Source organism: Euprymna scolopes, unplaced genomic scaffold (assembly GCF_053919585.1).
Source record: "Euprymna scolopes isolate OS-2025 unplaced genomic scaffold, ASM5391958v1 sca119, whole genome shotgun sequence".
In the NCBI taxonomy this organism is placed as follows: Eukaryota; Metazoa; Mollusca; class Cephalopoda; order Sepiida; family Sepiolidae; genus Euprymna; species Euprymna scolopes.
Window position 1 is genome coordinate 60,645 of NW_027633124.1, and position 11,478 is coordinate 72,122.

Below are 11,478 nucleotides of genomic sequence, written 5' to 3' on the forward strand. Positions count from 1 at the left end.
TACCTTCAAAGAGGTGGTATCTGCAGAGTCACTCAATACCTTCAAAGAGGTGGTATCTGCAGAGTCACTCAATACCTTCAAAGGAGGTGGTATCTGCAGAGTCACTCAATACCTTCAAAGAGGTGGTATCTGCAGAGTCACTCAATACCTTCAAAGAGGTGGTATCTGCAGAGTCACTCAATACCTTCAAAGAGGTGGTATCTGCAGAGTCACTCAATACCTTCAAAGAGGTGGTATCTGCAGAGTCACTCAATACCTTCAAAGAGGTGGTATCTGCAGAGTCACTCAATACCTTCAAAGAGGTGGTATCTGCAGAGTCACTCAATACCTTCAAAGAGGTGGTATCTGCAGAGTCACTCAATACCTTCAAAGAGGTGGTATCTGCAGAGTCACTCAATACCTTCAAAGAGGTGGTATCTGCAGAGTCACTCAATACCTTCAAAGAGGTGGTATCTGCAGAGTCACTCAATACCTTCAAAGAGGTGGTATCTGCAGAGTCACTCAATACCTTCAAAGAGGTGGTATCTGCAGAGTCACTCAATACCTTCAAAGAGGTGGTATCTGCAGAGTCACTCAATACCTTCAAAGAGGTGGTATCTGCAGAGTCACTCAATACCTTCAAAGAGGTGGTATCTGCAGAGTCACTCAATACCTTCAAAGAGGTGGTATCTGCAGAGTCACTCAATACCTTCAAAGAGGTGGTATCTGCAGAGTCACTCAATACCTTCAAAGAGGTGGTATCTGCAGAGTCACTCAATACCTTCAAAGAGGTGGTATCTGCAGAGTCACTCAATACCTTCAAAGAGGTGGTATCTGCAGAGTCACTCAATACCTTCAAAGAGGTGGTATCTGCAGAGTCACTCAATACCTTCAAAGAGGTGGTATCTGCAGAGTCACTCAATACCTTCAAAGAGGTGGTATCTGCAGAGTCACTCAATACCTTCAAAGAGGTGGTATCTGCAGAGTCACTCAATACCTTCAAAGAGGTGGTATCTGCAGAGTCACTCAATACCTTCAAAGAGGTGGTATCTGCAGAGTCACTCAATACCTTCAAAGAGGTGGTATCTGCAGAGTCACTCAATACCTTCAAAGAGGTGGTATCTGCAGAGTCACTCAATACCTTCAAAGAGGTGGTATCTGCAGAGTCACTCAATACCTTCAAAGAGGTGGTATCTGCAGAGTCACTCAATACCTTCAAAGCCAGACTAGACAAACATTGGAGGAATCATCCGCTTCGCTTCGACTACAAATCTAGAGATATGTATTGAGACTAATCTCGGATGTATAGGCCCGTGTTCCTTCTCATAGTATATTGTGCTAAAAAAGCAAAAAAGAGGAGGGAAAATAACAAAGGGGAGAGAACGAGAAAAAACAAACGCGTGAAAAAAAAACGTGAAAAAAAAAAAAAAAACAAAAAAAAACCTAGAGCTTATAGAGTATAAAAGGCTACATAAACAATATAATCTTTTCTATATTCATAGTTAACACTTAAAATTGTTGCAGGTGTGTAAAAATCTTTATTTGAAAACTGGTGAACTAAGGTAGTCTGACAACATTCCACAAGTTCTAATATTAAACAGTGTACACCGTCTATATCAAGTAATTCGTAATGGCTACGGAGATCAAATACATAAATCCAATCCAACAAAAATGCATTTCCTACATCAATTACAAAACCAAACAATCTACAGAATAGATGCGCCAGAAAAATCAGATTTAAAACACCATCTATATATATAAAAGCAAAAATGTGTGTATGTATGTTCGCTTTTTGTGGATGTCAGCAAAAGGCTTTTTTCCAGCGGATTCTCGAGGCCGTCGCTCATTTTTAAAACTTTTTATATCACGTCTAAATGATAATATCTACGACTTAACGGAAGTCGCCTCTCTATTTAATTTGCCCGACTTTGAAACGTTAAATATTCAACATTTTCGGATCTGCGCGTGTTGCTTTCATTTTTCGGTATAAAAAAAACGAAACTCGATTCAAATCACTGGCCCACGGTCTCCAGAAAGCGATGTAACGTTTGGTCAATGTCGGCAACGGTTGCTTTCATTTTGAGACGAGACACTCCCTCTAATAAACGGGGAGCTGGTTTTCCCTAAAGTTAGGTAAAAACAAACAAACTGGGTTATTGACCTCATTAAAAACTGTCCCGTAGAAAATGTTAACTGCTGAATAGCTATTGCTTACGTCATTAACTCTACCACTTCTACTTGACGTCATTAAGTGCGGGCACCTGTCAATTCTCTTCTTACTTAAATTCAAATGTCTTTCAGTAACTCATTCTGGCTGGCCGAGTGGTTAATGTGTTATGTTTTTTTCACATTTTATTTTCCAACTTCACCTCAAGGCTTCGGGTTCAACCCCACCTACTTACCAAACCTTTTTTACCCCCCCTTCCCCCTGTTTCTTTTTGATTTAAGAGCACACACCTCGAAACACTTGGGCAACGCCGGGTACCCCCCCCCCCACTAGTAATAAAAACAGTAAAGTTACTCAACATTTTTTCAATATTAGATATTATAAATATTATAACTATTTTCAATATTAAATATTATAAGTATTATAAAAAGGCTGACTGAGAAGCCATCAGGGATCTCATCAGAGATGCCCCATGGCGAAATATCTTTTCACTTCCTGCTGAACAGTGTGCAAATGAGACCACTGAATGATTCAAAATGGCAATTAAAGCAAATGTTTCCACGCAGAAATTTTATAGCAAGCTCCACTCTCCCCAATGGTTTACTTCTACGTGCAGCGGCCATTGCGCAAAGGCAGCATACATACCACAGATTTAAGACAGAAGTATATAGAAGCCAGAAGTAACTGTAAGAAAGAAATAGTGACAGCTAAGAGAGAATTTACTGAAACCACCAAAAAACGCATCGAAGCACAGAAATTAAGAACCCATGACTTCTGGAAAATCTACAACAGTGTAGTAAATATTGGGCAATCAACAATTCTCCCACTATCTAACAATCATGAGGTTGTTTGCTCGGCAACCGAGAAGGCTATGCTTGCCAGTCGGTTTGCCTCCAACTCTACACTGGACCCTGCTAACCACCCCCTCCCAGACTCTCCTTTGCAGACAGACGCCACACAAGATGATCTGAAAATCACCCCTTCTCAGGTGCATCCTATCATAAAAAAATCTTGACACTTCAAAAGCATGTGGACCTGATCTCATCCCGGCTGTGCTATTAAAAAAGTGCTCTGCCGAAGTAGTTCCAGTTCTCTCCAAACTTTACAACAAATGCTTTCATGAGTATTGCTTTCCTGCCTGCTGGAAAACTGCTTCTGTGGTACCAGTTTTCAAGAATTCTGGTGAAAGAACTGACTCAGTAAATTATCGCTCCATTAGCCTCCTCCCACTTTTCGCAAAAATATTCGAGTCCATAATTAACCAACCTCTAGTCCATCATTTTACAGATGCTAAACTTCTGACCGACCAACAATATGGATTTAGACAAGCCTGTTCCACAGCAAACATCCTAACTAATCTTTGAACGTATATACTATTCACTGGACAAAGCAGAGAGCATAGAGCGGTAGCTTTAGATATATCTAAGACTTTTGACAGGAGCGGTATCACTTGAAGAATACTTAACATAATTAAATCCTTCTTAGATAAGAGAAAAATTCAGATTGTCCCCGAGGGTCGTACATCTAAACAATATGATATAAATGCGGGAGTGCCTCAAGGGTCTATCCTTGGACCTCTATTATTCCTAATATTCATAAATGACCGCCCTGACAAAATTGTCTGTGAGATGGGTATCTATGCTGATGACACCACGCTCTATAACAGACATGACAGGAAAACAAATGATCACATATCTAAAGAAATGGCAGAAATACTAGAGGAGGACCTCCAATCTGTAGTGGAATGGAGACAAAAATGGATGGTCACCTTCAATGCTGCCAAGACTAAACTTGTTTCCTTCAATTACAAGAAACCTTCTCTATCACCAATAGGAATGACCAAAGACTATCTGAAAGTACATCTTTTAAACTCCTCGGCCTAATGTTCACAGGAAACAGGAGTTAGAACAATTACATTGAGAGTATTGCCAGGACCGCTGCAAAGAAGGTAGGTTATCTTTACAGTGCTAGAAACTACTAATGCCCGAAAGTATCCTGTATCTCTATAAGACCACGATTCGGCCATGTATAGAGTATTGTTGTTATATTTGGGCTGGTGCATCTGCTACTAGTCTCTCGCTCCTAGACAATGTTCAAAAGAGAGTCACCAACCTGATAGGTCCTGAACTTTCATCTAAGCTTCAGATTCTGCCCCATCAACGAAATGTAGCATCGCTCTGCCTGTTCTACAAGTACTTTCACGGTGAATGCTCCAACGAACTGTAAGCACTCATACCCCTTTGACTTAAATACCCCCGACAAACCCGACAAGCAGCTAAATTACACCCCTTCACAGTTGAGATCCCTAGATGTGAGAGAGCCTTCTACTCCAGTAGTTTCTCCTCCAGAACTGCTGGACTTTTGATTCCCCTTCCAGGTTCCTGCTTCCCCAACTGTATTGACATGCAGAAGTTCAAGTGTAACGTGAACTGATATCTTGCTGCTCAACTCCCCACATAGTACCCCTGTAGCTTATGTCCCTGATAGTAGCCCCCTACATCAAAGTGGCAATGTGCCTTGTTTGGGGTAAAAAAAAATATATATATATATATATATATATATATATATATATATACACACACACACACACACAAAATAAAATCAACTTTAAGTATTAATCTTTTTTTTTTTTTTTTTTTTTTTTACTTTTTATAAAATTAAGATATAAAAGAATACTAACTTTCCGAAACATTTCTACGGCTTGTGGAACATCATACTGGCGGGCTGAAAAATAAAATACATCAAAATGAAATGGATTTCTAATGTCTTCTTTACCGGCATATGCATCTAAATATTAGCATAAAACGTTTAATGAAAAGTTTTTTTTTTTTTTATACTTTTATAGCAAAATATGCATTTCTAGTTTTAGTTTTACACTTTTCTTCTACAGGCTACAGGTAATAATTTTGTAAACTAAAACATCTTGTAAATCTTTCTTGTAACTTAAAAAAAAATTTTTTTTAAAAATTAAAAAAAAAAAAAATCAGTCGTCTGCTTATTTGCATACTAGCTATATATACTTACCGTTGCCAGGCTGAAAAATATTAGTGGGTGGAGGGCTTAGTCACATACTATTTAAGATACACCGAATGTCCTAACTTCTTATGATTTTCCTGAAAGCAGATCACATGTTGGTTTTATGGAAGCATTAAATATATCAATTTTCACCCATGAAAAACAGGAAATAGTTTAAAGGGGAAATAATACTGACAGCTTGAATAAACTTATTTCCGTTTTAAAGACAATTAGTGTAGGCTAATAATAATTGAAAATAAATATAAATTAAAAGTAAATTAAATCAACTTTAAATAAGATTTCTAAATAGAACAATGAAAACAATTATATTACAACAAAGAATTACATGGAGCTAATTAATAGATTTTCTTTAATGTAATATGCAAGTGAGGTTACTTCTTGAGTATATATTTCCTTTGAATAAATAATGTGTGTGTGTGTGTATATATATATATATATATATATATATATATGCTGGAATGTAAGTGTGTGTAAATGTCCGTTTCCAGTATGAAAATTTGTGAATCAGTGCACATTTTGTACATATAAATCCAATTAGGAACAAACACAAGAATACAACTTTATTATTAAGCTTGAATAAATTACTTTCCTTTGATTTAGCACACTGTCGGCATTTTGGTCGTTCTAAGAAAGTATCAAACAGAATTATATTATTCTACCATTTAACAATAATAAATGCCGCAATGTTAAAAACAATTGAATGTTTTAAATACAATAAATATGAGCTAATCATTAAAATGTTTTCTTCAAATATTTTAAAATTATATTTGAATATAAACAGAAATTATGTGCGTCTGCAACCTAAACCATGTCAGTACCTATTCTCCCTACCTCCAATATTTTTTGCAGCTTATTTTAGATGTTTTAAAAATGTTTAATCTAGAAATGTCATTATTTACAACACTGACTTCAAATCCAGCATCAAATATTTGCCATAAACCACGCCATAAATAATCAAACTTAGCTCATTTCATTGATCAATTTTATCACTCCCATAGTTCTCTTCATTTTTTGCCAGATAATCATTTTATCTCATTAACCCTTATCTTTGAGTGGTTTTTGATCTCCATAAGCGGTAATTTTTTTGTTATTCAATTTTTATTCATCTGTTTCTTTTAATTAGACCAGCAATATATATGTTTGGTGGACACATCTATTAGTTTTTACATGTAAGAAATTATCAAAGAAAATAGAGCAAAAACAGATTCATTGTTCGAACATTATTGCACAAGAAATCAGGCTCATATTCTCACACACACCAACGTTTAATGCAAAGTCTAGTTCCCCTTCACACAACAATGCCTACAAGGTAGGAACATGTTGCTTCATCGTGGATTTGTCAGTTGTATAACCCTTATTTCTTCCCGCTTGTTGATTGGATCAGCAGATATGAGCTCAATGCAATCTTGTTGAACTCTTAAGGATTTAATTTTTTTTTTTGAGATTTTTCTCAAAATCTATCAGTTTGAAGATTTCTGGTTGCAACCAATGTGCATAATAAATCATTGTTCAGCATTGCATACCTTTAGATCAAATTACTTAAATTTCTGATTTAACTTTTACAAATTCAAAATCCGGTACTTATGCATTCTTTGAACCAGACGTAACTCCACATTTGGCTCAGCTTTTCCCAGAACACTGCATCAACAGCTTAGGTTCAGCTGCTGTCTGATGTAACGTGGCAATCAGCCAATCACAACACAACACGCTGAGTTTCAACTTGACATGCATGTGCATGCCCGAGCAGCAGACAAGAATTTGGCTACCAATTAGAAGCGGAACCACCAGGAAGCTTTTGGACACCTATCTTTTAGAGTATGTGGAAGTAAAAATTTGGTAGCGATCCGTTTGTCTCCATATTAAATACATTTTCCTAAGAAATTTTCCTGGCATTTGAATCAAAAAAAAATAAATAAATAAAAAAAAAACAAAAAAAAGAAGCCCAACACACCCACTTCTGTTGTTTCATAAAAAAAACAAAACACCTTCCCCAAAAAATAAGTTTGTTTCAATTTTCTTTCATAATACAAAAAAAAAAAAAGTATCAAAACATTTGCTTTAAATTATTTATTGGACAAAAAAAAAAAAAAAAAAAAAAAATTTGCTAACACTTATTTGAAATAAAAATTTTTGCTTAAGAATTTTTTGACACAAAAAAAAAAAAAAAAAAAAAAAAACTTTACACAGTTAAAACAATTTTTCTGTTGATGTTTCTACATTTAAAATTTTACTATTTTCTTTTTATGTAGCATTATGATTTCATCGGCAACGCTTGGCATTATCCGGCTGTTGATGTCATGCTCTGGAGAAAGCCAAGAGAATGCCGAGTTACGTCTGGTACAAAGGATACATAAGTACCCAAAGTTCTTTTGTAGAAGAAAGTATTGAGAAAAAATTTAAGTTAAACAAATTACAATTAGTAATCATTTTTGCCAAAGTGGTTTAACTTGAATAAGAAACCTCTAAAATGAAAACTTGGGATATCGGTTTGGGTAATGCACAAGTGAAAATAGCATAGACATTTATTTTCTAAATCCGTTTAAAAAAAAAAACTTGAAAGGTGAACTTTTATTTAAATTCTATATCTACATGAAATTATCTTATATTTTATTGCAATTTTCAGTCTGCTTTTATTTTTATTGCATATATATTTCTCAACCCACAAACTTATAAAAGCTCAATTGGCATACTTTTCAGTCTAGTAGTCAATGTTTTTGATTGTATTAAAATATTTTAGAACCTTTGACAGTCCAGACCTTTCCTCCACTACTGAATTGTATATTTGATTTAAACCTTACATAGCCAAAAATTATATACAGTTGAAAAATGTTAATTTTTTCTCATAAATAAGAGACTAATATGGCAAAATTAAAACTTTTAAATTCCCATAACTTCGTACTTGCACTTGTATGGTTTAGGCATGCCCATCCATCAACTGACCAAATTCAGAAGGCAATAGCATCAACACTGCAACTGGGATGGCGCATTAACTGGTCAACTGACATGGTTTCTAATGATCAAAGCTGATTTAGAAATTATGACCCGCCCTCACATATTCAGTGTGTGATGATGGAATCATAAATCGCTGAAGTTGCTGAGGATTCAGCAGCAGCAGAAACTTGGATGGACTAACATGATTTGTGATGCTCAACCTACTCTGGATGAATATTATCACAAGTACAAGTTAAATCTTGAGACATATCGATTTCTTTCCAAAAGACAATCATCGTGTCAAAATATTCTTTTAAATCCACTTCTAATTTACACCCTCTCTCTCCCCGTGACCGTCTCAATGCAAATTGACAAACTCCATAATGTATAAAAAAAAAAATATGTGGACTAACCATAGCCGAGAGTGATCCAAAAGCTTCCTTTTTCGAGTTACTACAATGAGATGCAAGATTAATTCCTTAATAATGCTGGATGTTTATTAAAACCACAATTCGCCCATGCATGGAGTATTGTTGCCACATCAGGGCAGGTGCATCTACCAACTAGTTTCTTACTTTTGGACAGGGTAAAAAAAAAAAAAAAAAAGTCAAATCTTGTGTCCTTCACTATCAGCCAAGCTCAAACCTTTGTCCCATCACCACAATGTTGCATCCCTGCACCTGTTTTACAAGTACTTTAATGGAATATGCTTTCATGGACTCATACCAGTTGTACCTTCGACATACATACTCCCAACTAACCTGACAAGCATCAAAATCCCACCCCATCACTTGAGATCCCTAGATGCCAGAAAGCCTTCTAGATTAATACTTTCCACAAACTGCTAGACTTTGGAACTACCTCTATTACCTTCTTACCTGACTGTACGAACCTACAGAAGTTGAAATGTAATATGAAGAGACATCTCACTGTTCAACTCCCTACGGCTGTTAGACACGATCCCAAATAACTTGGCATGTTCAAGATGGTAATATGCTTTGTTGATGATACTCTAGCTGTACCTGGCCACGCGTTGCTGTGGCTCAGTTTGTTAAAATGGAACACATGTGAAAGTAGAGAAAAGTTTGATTCTTTTTTACAAGAGAATGTACAAATTATTTTTTTTTTTAACAGATGTTAAGAAAATAAACAGAAAAATACTTTCATCATTAATTATGCAAAAAAAAAAAAAATAAATAAAATAAAATAAAATGTTGATTTAGTGAGTCAATATTATGCTTATAAATTATCATAAAACTTGCTGAGTATGCGCTGTTTTACGGTTGTTGTAAAAATGGAACGGAAACTTAAATTTCGCTTCGTTTTAATCTTTAATTTTTTTTAATTGTGCCCCCTCCAAACGAATATAATCAAAACAGTAACATTCAACAATTGTACTTTATGTATATAAAACAAAACATTTATTTAAAAAAAAAAGTTAATAACGAAAGGGAAATAATTCCATTTTTAAACGAAAAAGTCAGTTTGGTATATCTTTTTGTTATTTTTTACATAAGTCCAGCTTACCATTCACATTGGAAATGTCGACATTTATAGGTTGTCGGGTACGTTTACAACGAATAAACACTCCAATCTAGTAGATGTATCAATTTTTGTAGGAATATTTTACACCCCTATCACGAAACTGCGAATAAGATATAAAAATCTCGTAATTTCTCTTTTAAAAGTGGGTTGTTTATTTTCTTTATGGATTACACTTCCAAAATAAACTATTAAAGTTGTTTTAAAAGTAATAGAAATATTTTTTTTTCAAAAAACAGTAATGAATTTTACGAACTCAATATTTTTCAATTTTTAAACTTTAAAAATCTATCAAAATTTTTCTATTGATTCTATTTTTACGACATTTTCAGGGTCAATGTGAAATCTTATGCTCTTTCCAATAAACGGAATATAATATTTTAGTCAAACGTTTTTTTTTGTTTTTTTTTATTATTCACGCCCCTCCCCATTTTCAAGTGTCTAGTAAAAAGTAAATAATTAATTTACTCACCAAAGTTTTATATATCACAAATTGAAGAGAAAAGGTCAATAAGTAATATATTCAAATTTAAAACAAAAAAGTAGTGTTTTTTTTAGAAAGTTACCTGTAAAGTTCGAAGTTTAAAACTTTTTTTTTTTTTAAAACCACGTTTTTTCTTTTCTTTTTTATGAAATCTTGGTCCTTGTTGCTTTAATTGAAAAAAAAAAATTAGGGCTTGAATTACATTTTTTCGAGTAGTTATAAGCTTGGAAAAACAGGGGGTAGAATAATTCACGTCTCCCATTTTGAAATATCTATTAAAAAGTAAATAATTTATTCACCAAAGTGTTATATATCACAAATTGAAGAGAAAGGGTAAATAAATATATTCAAATTTAAAACAAAAAAAAAGTAGTGTTTTTTTAGGAATTTACCTGTGAAGTCCGAAGTTAAAACCTTCTTTTTTAAAAAAACGTGTTTTTTTTTTGTTTTTTTTTTTTTTTTTTTTTTTAATGAAAACTCGGTCCTTGCTCCTTTAATTGGAAAAAAAATTAGAGCTTGAGTTACATTTTTCGAGGAGTTATAAGCTTGGAAAGACGGGGTGGAATTATTCACTATTTTTCACGAAATTTCTGACACACCTACCAATCTACCCATGTTAAGAACGGCTTTCGGAATAGACACCCCTAACCTTGCCAGAATACCCGAAAAGCTATAAAAGTTGACATGTTGAATGTGAACGATGAGTTGGACGTAATGTAAAAATGTACAGAATTTAAAAGGGAATGAAATTCAAATTTCCGTTCCATTTTTACAACAACCGTAAAGCAGAGCATTCTATGCAAATTTTACATAACTTACTGTATTAATGCTATTTTTTTTAAGCAAAAAAAAAAAAAAAAAAAAAAAAAAAAATATTTAGGTTTGGCTATAAATTCCTAAACTCATTTCACCCTAAATAATTTAGGTGACTGAAATAGGAATCTAATTGAATCTTTAATTTCCTGAATAGTATGCGAGAATTCATTTTTCTTTGAGTTATATCGAATTCATTAATACGGACGTTAGGGGCTTTTTTGTAACGTTACTGTAAAAATTATTTTTTATTGTTACAAATTACAATGCTTTATTTATATAAAAAAAGCAAAAATAAATGCTTGCGTTTTTTATTTACTACTGAAAACCATAACTTTAGTAAAGGTATTTTTTGTTTACACAAAATAAAACATTTTCACTAAGAGTTAAGTAAAAATCATTAGTTCATTATATTCTGCGATCATTATTTGAAAAATACTGCAATTTTCATTAAAATTTGTTAATTTCCTGATTTTGGGTGAATTTTTAAGTAAAGGGAGGAGTCAAAATGTGTATACACTTTGAG

At 33.9% G+C, this 11,478-nt stretch overlaps 1 pseudogene across 1 annotated transcript in view; it reads right to left on the bottom strand.

Moving 5' to 3' along the window:
* LOC145273638 (retinal-binding protein pseudogene) overlaps positions 1–4,870 on the bottom strand; it is a 52,728-nt pseudogene extending 47,858 nt beyond the window's left edge. Inside the window, exon 1 of the transcript XR_013866448.1 lies at positions 4,827–4,870. The product of XR_013866448.1 is annotated as a retinal-binding protein pseudogene (transcript). The remainder of the gene's footprint in view (positions 1–4,826) is intronic.
* Between the last annotated feature and the right edge of the window lie 6,608 nt (positions 4,871–11,478).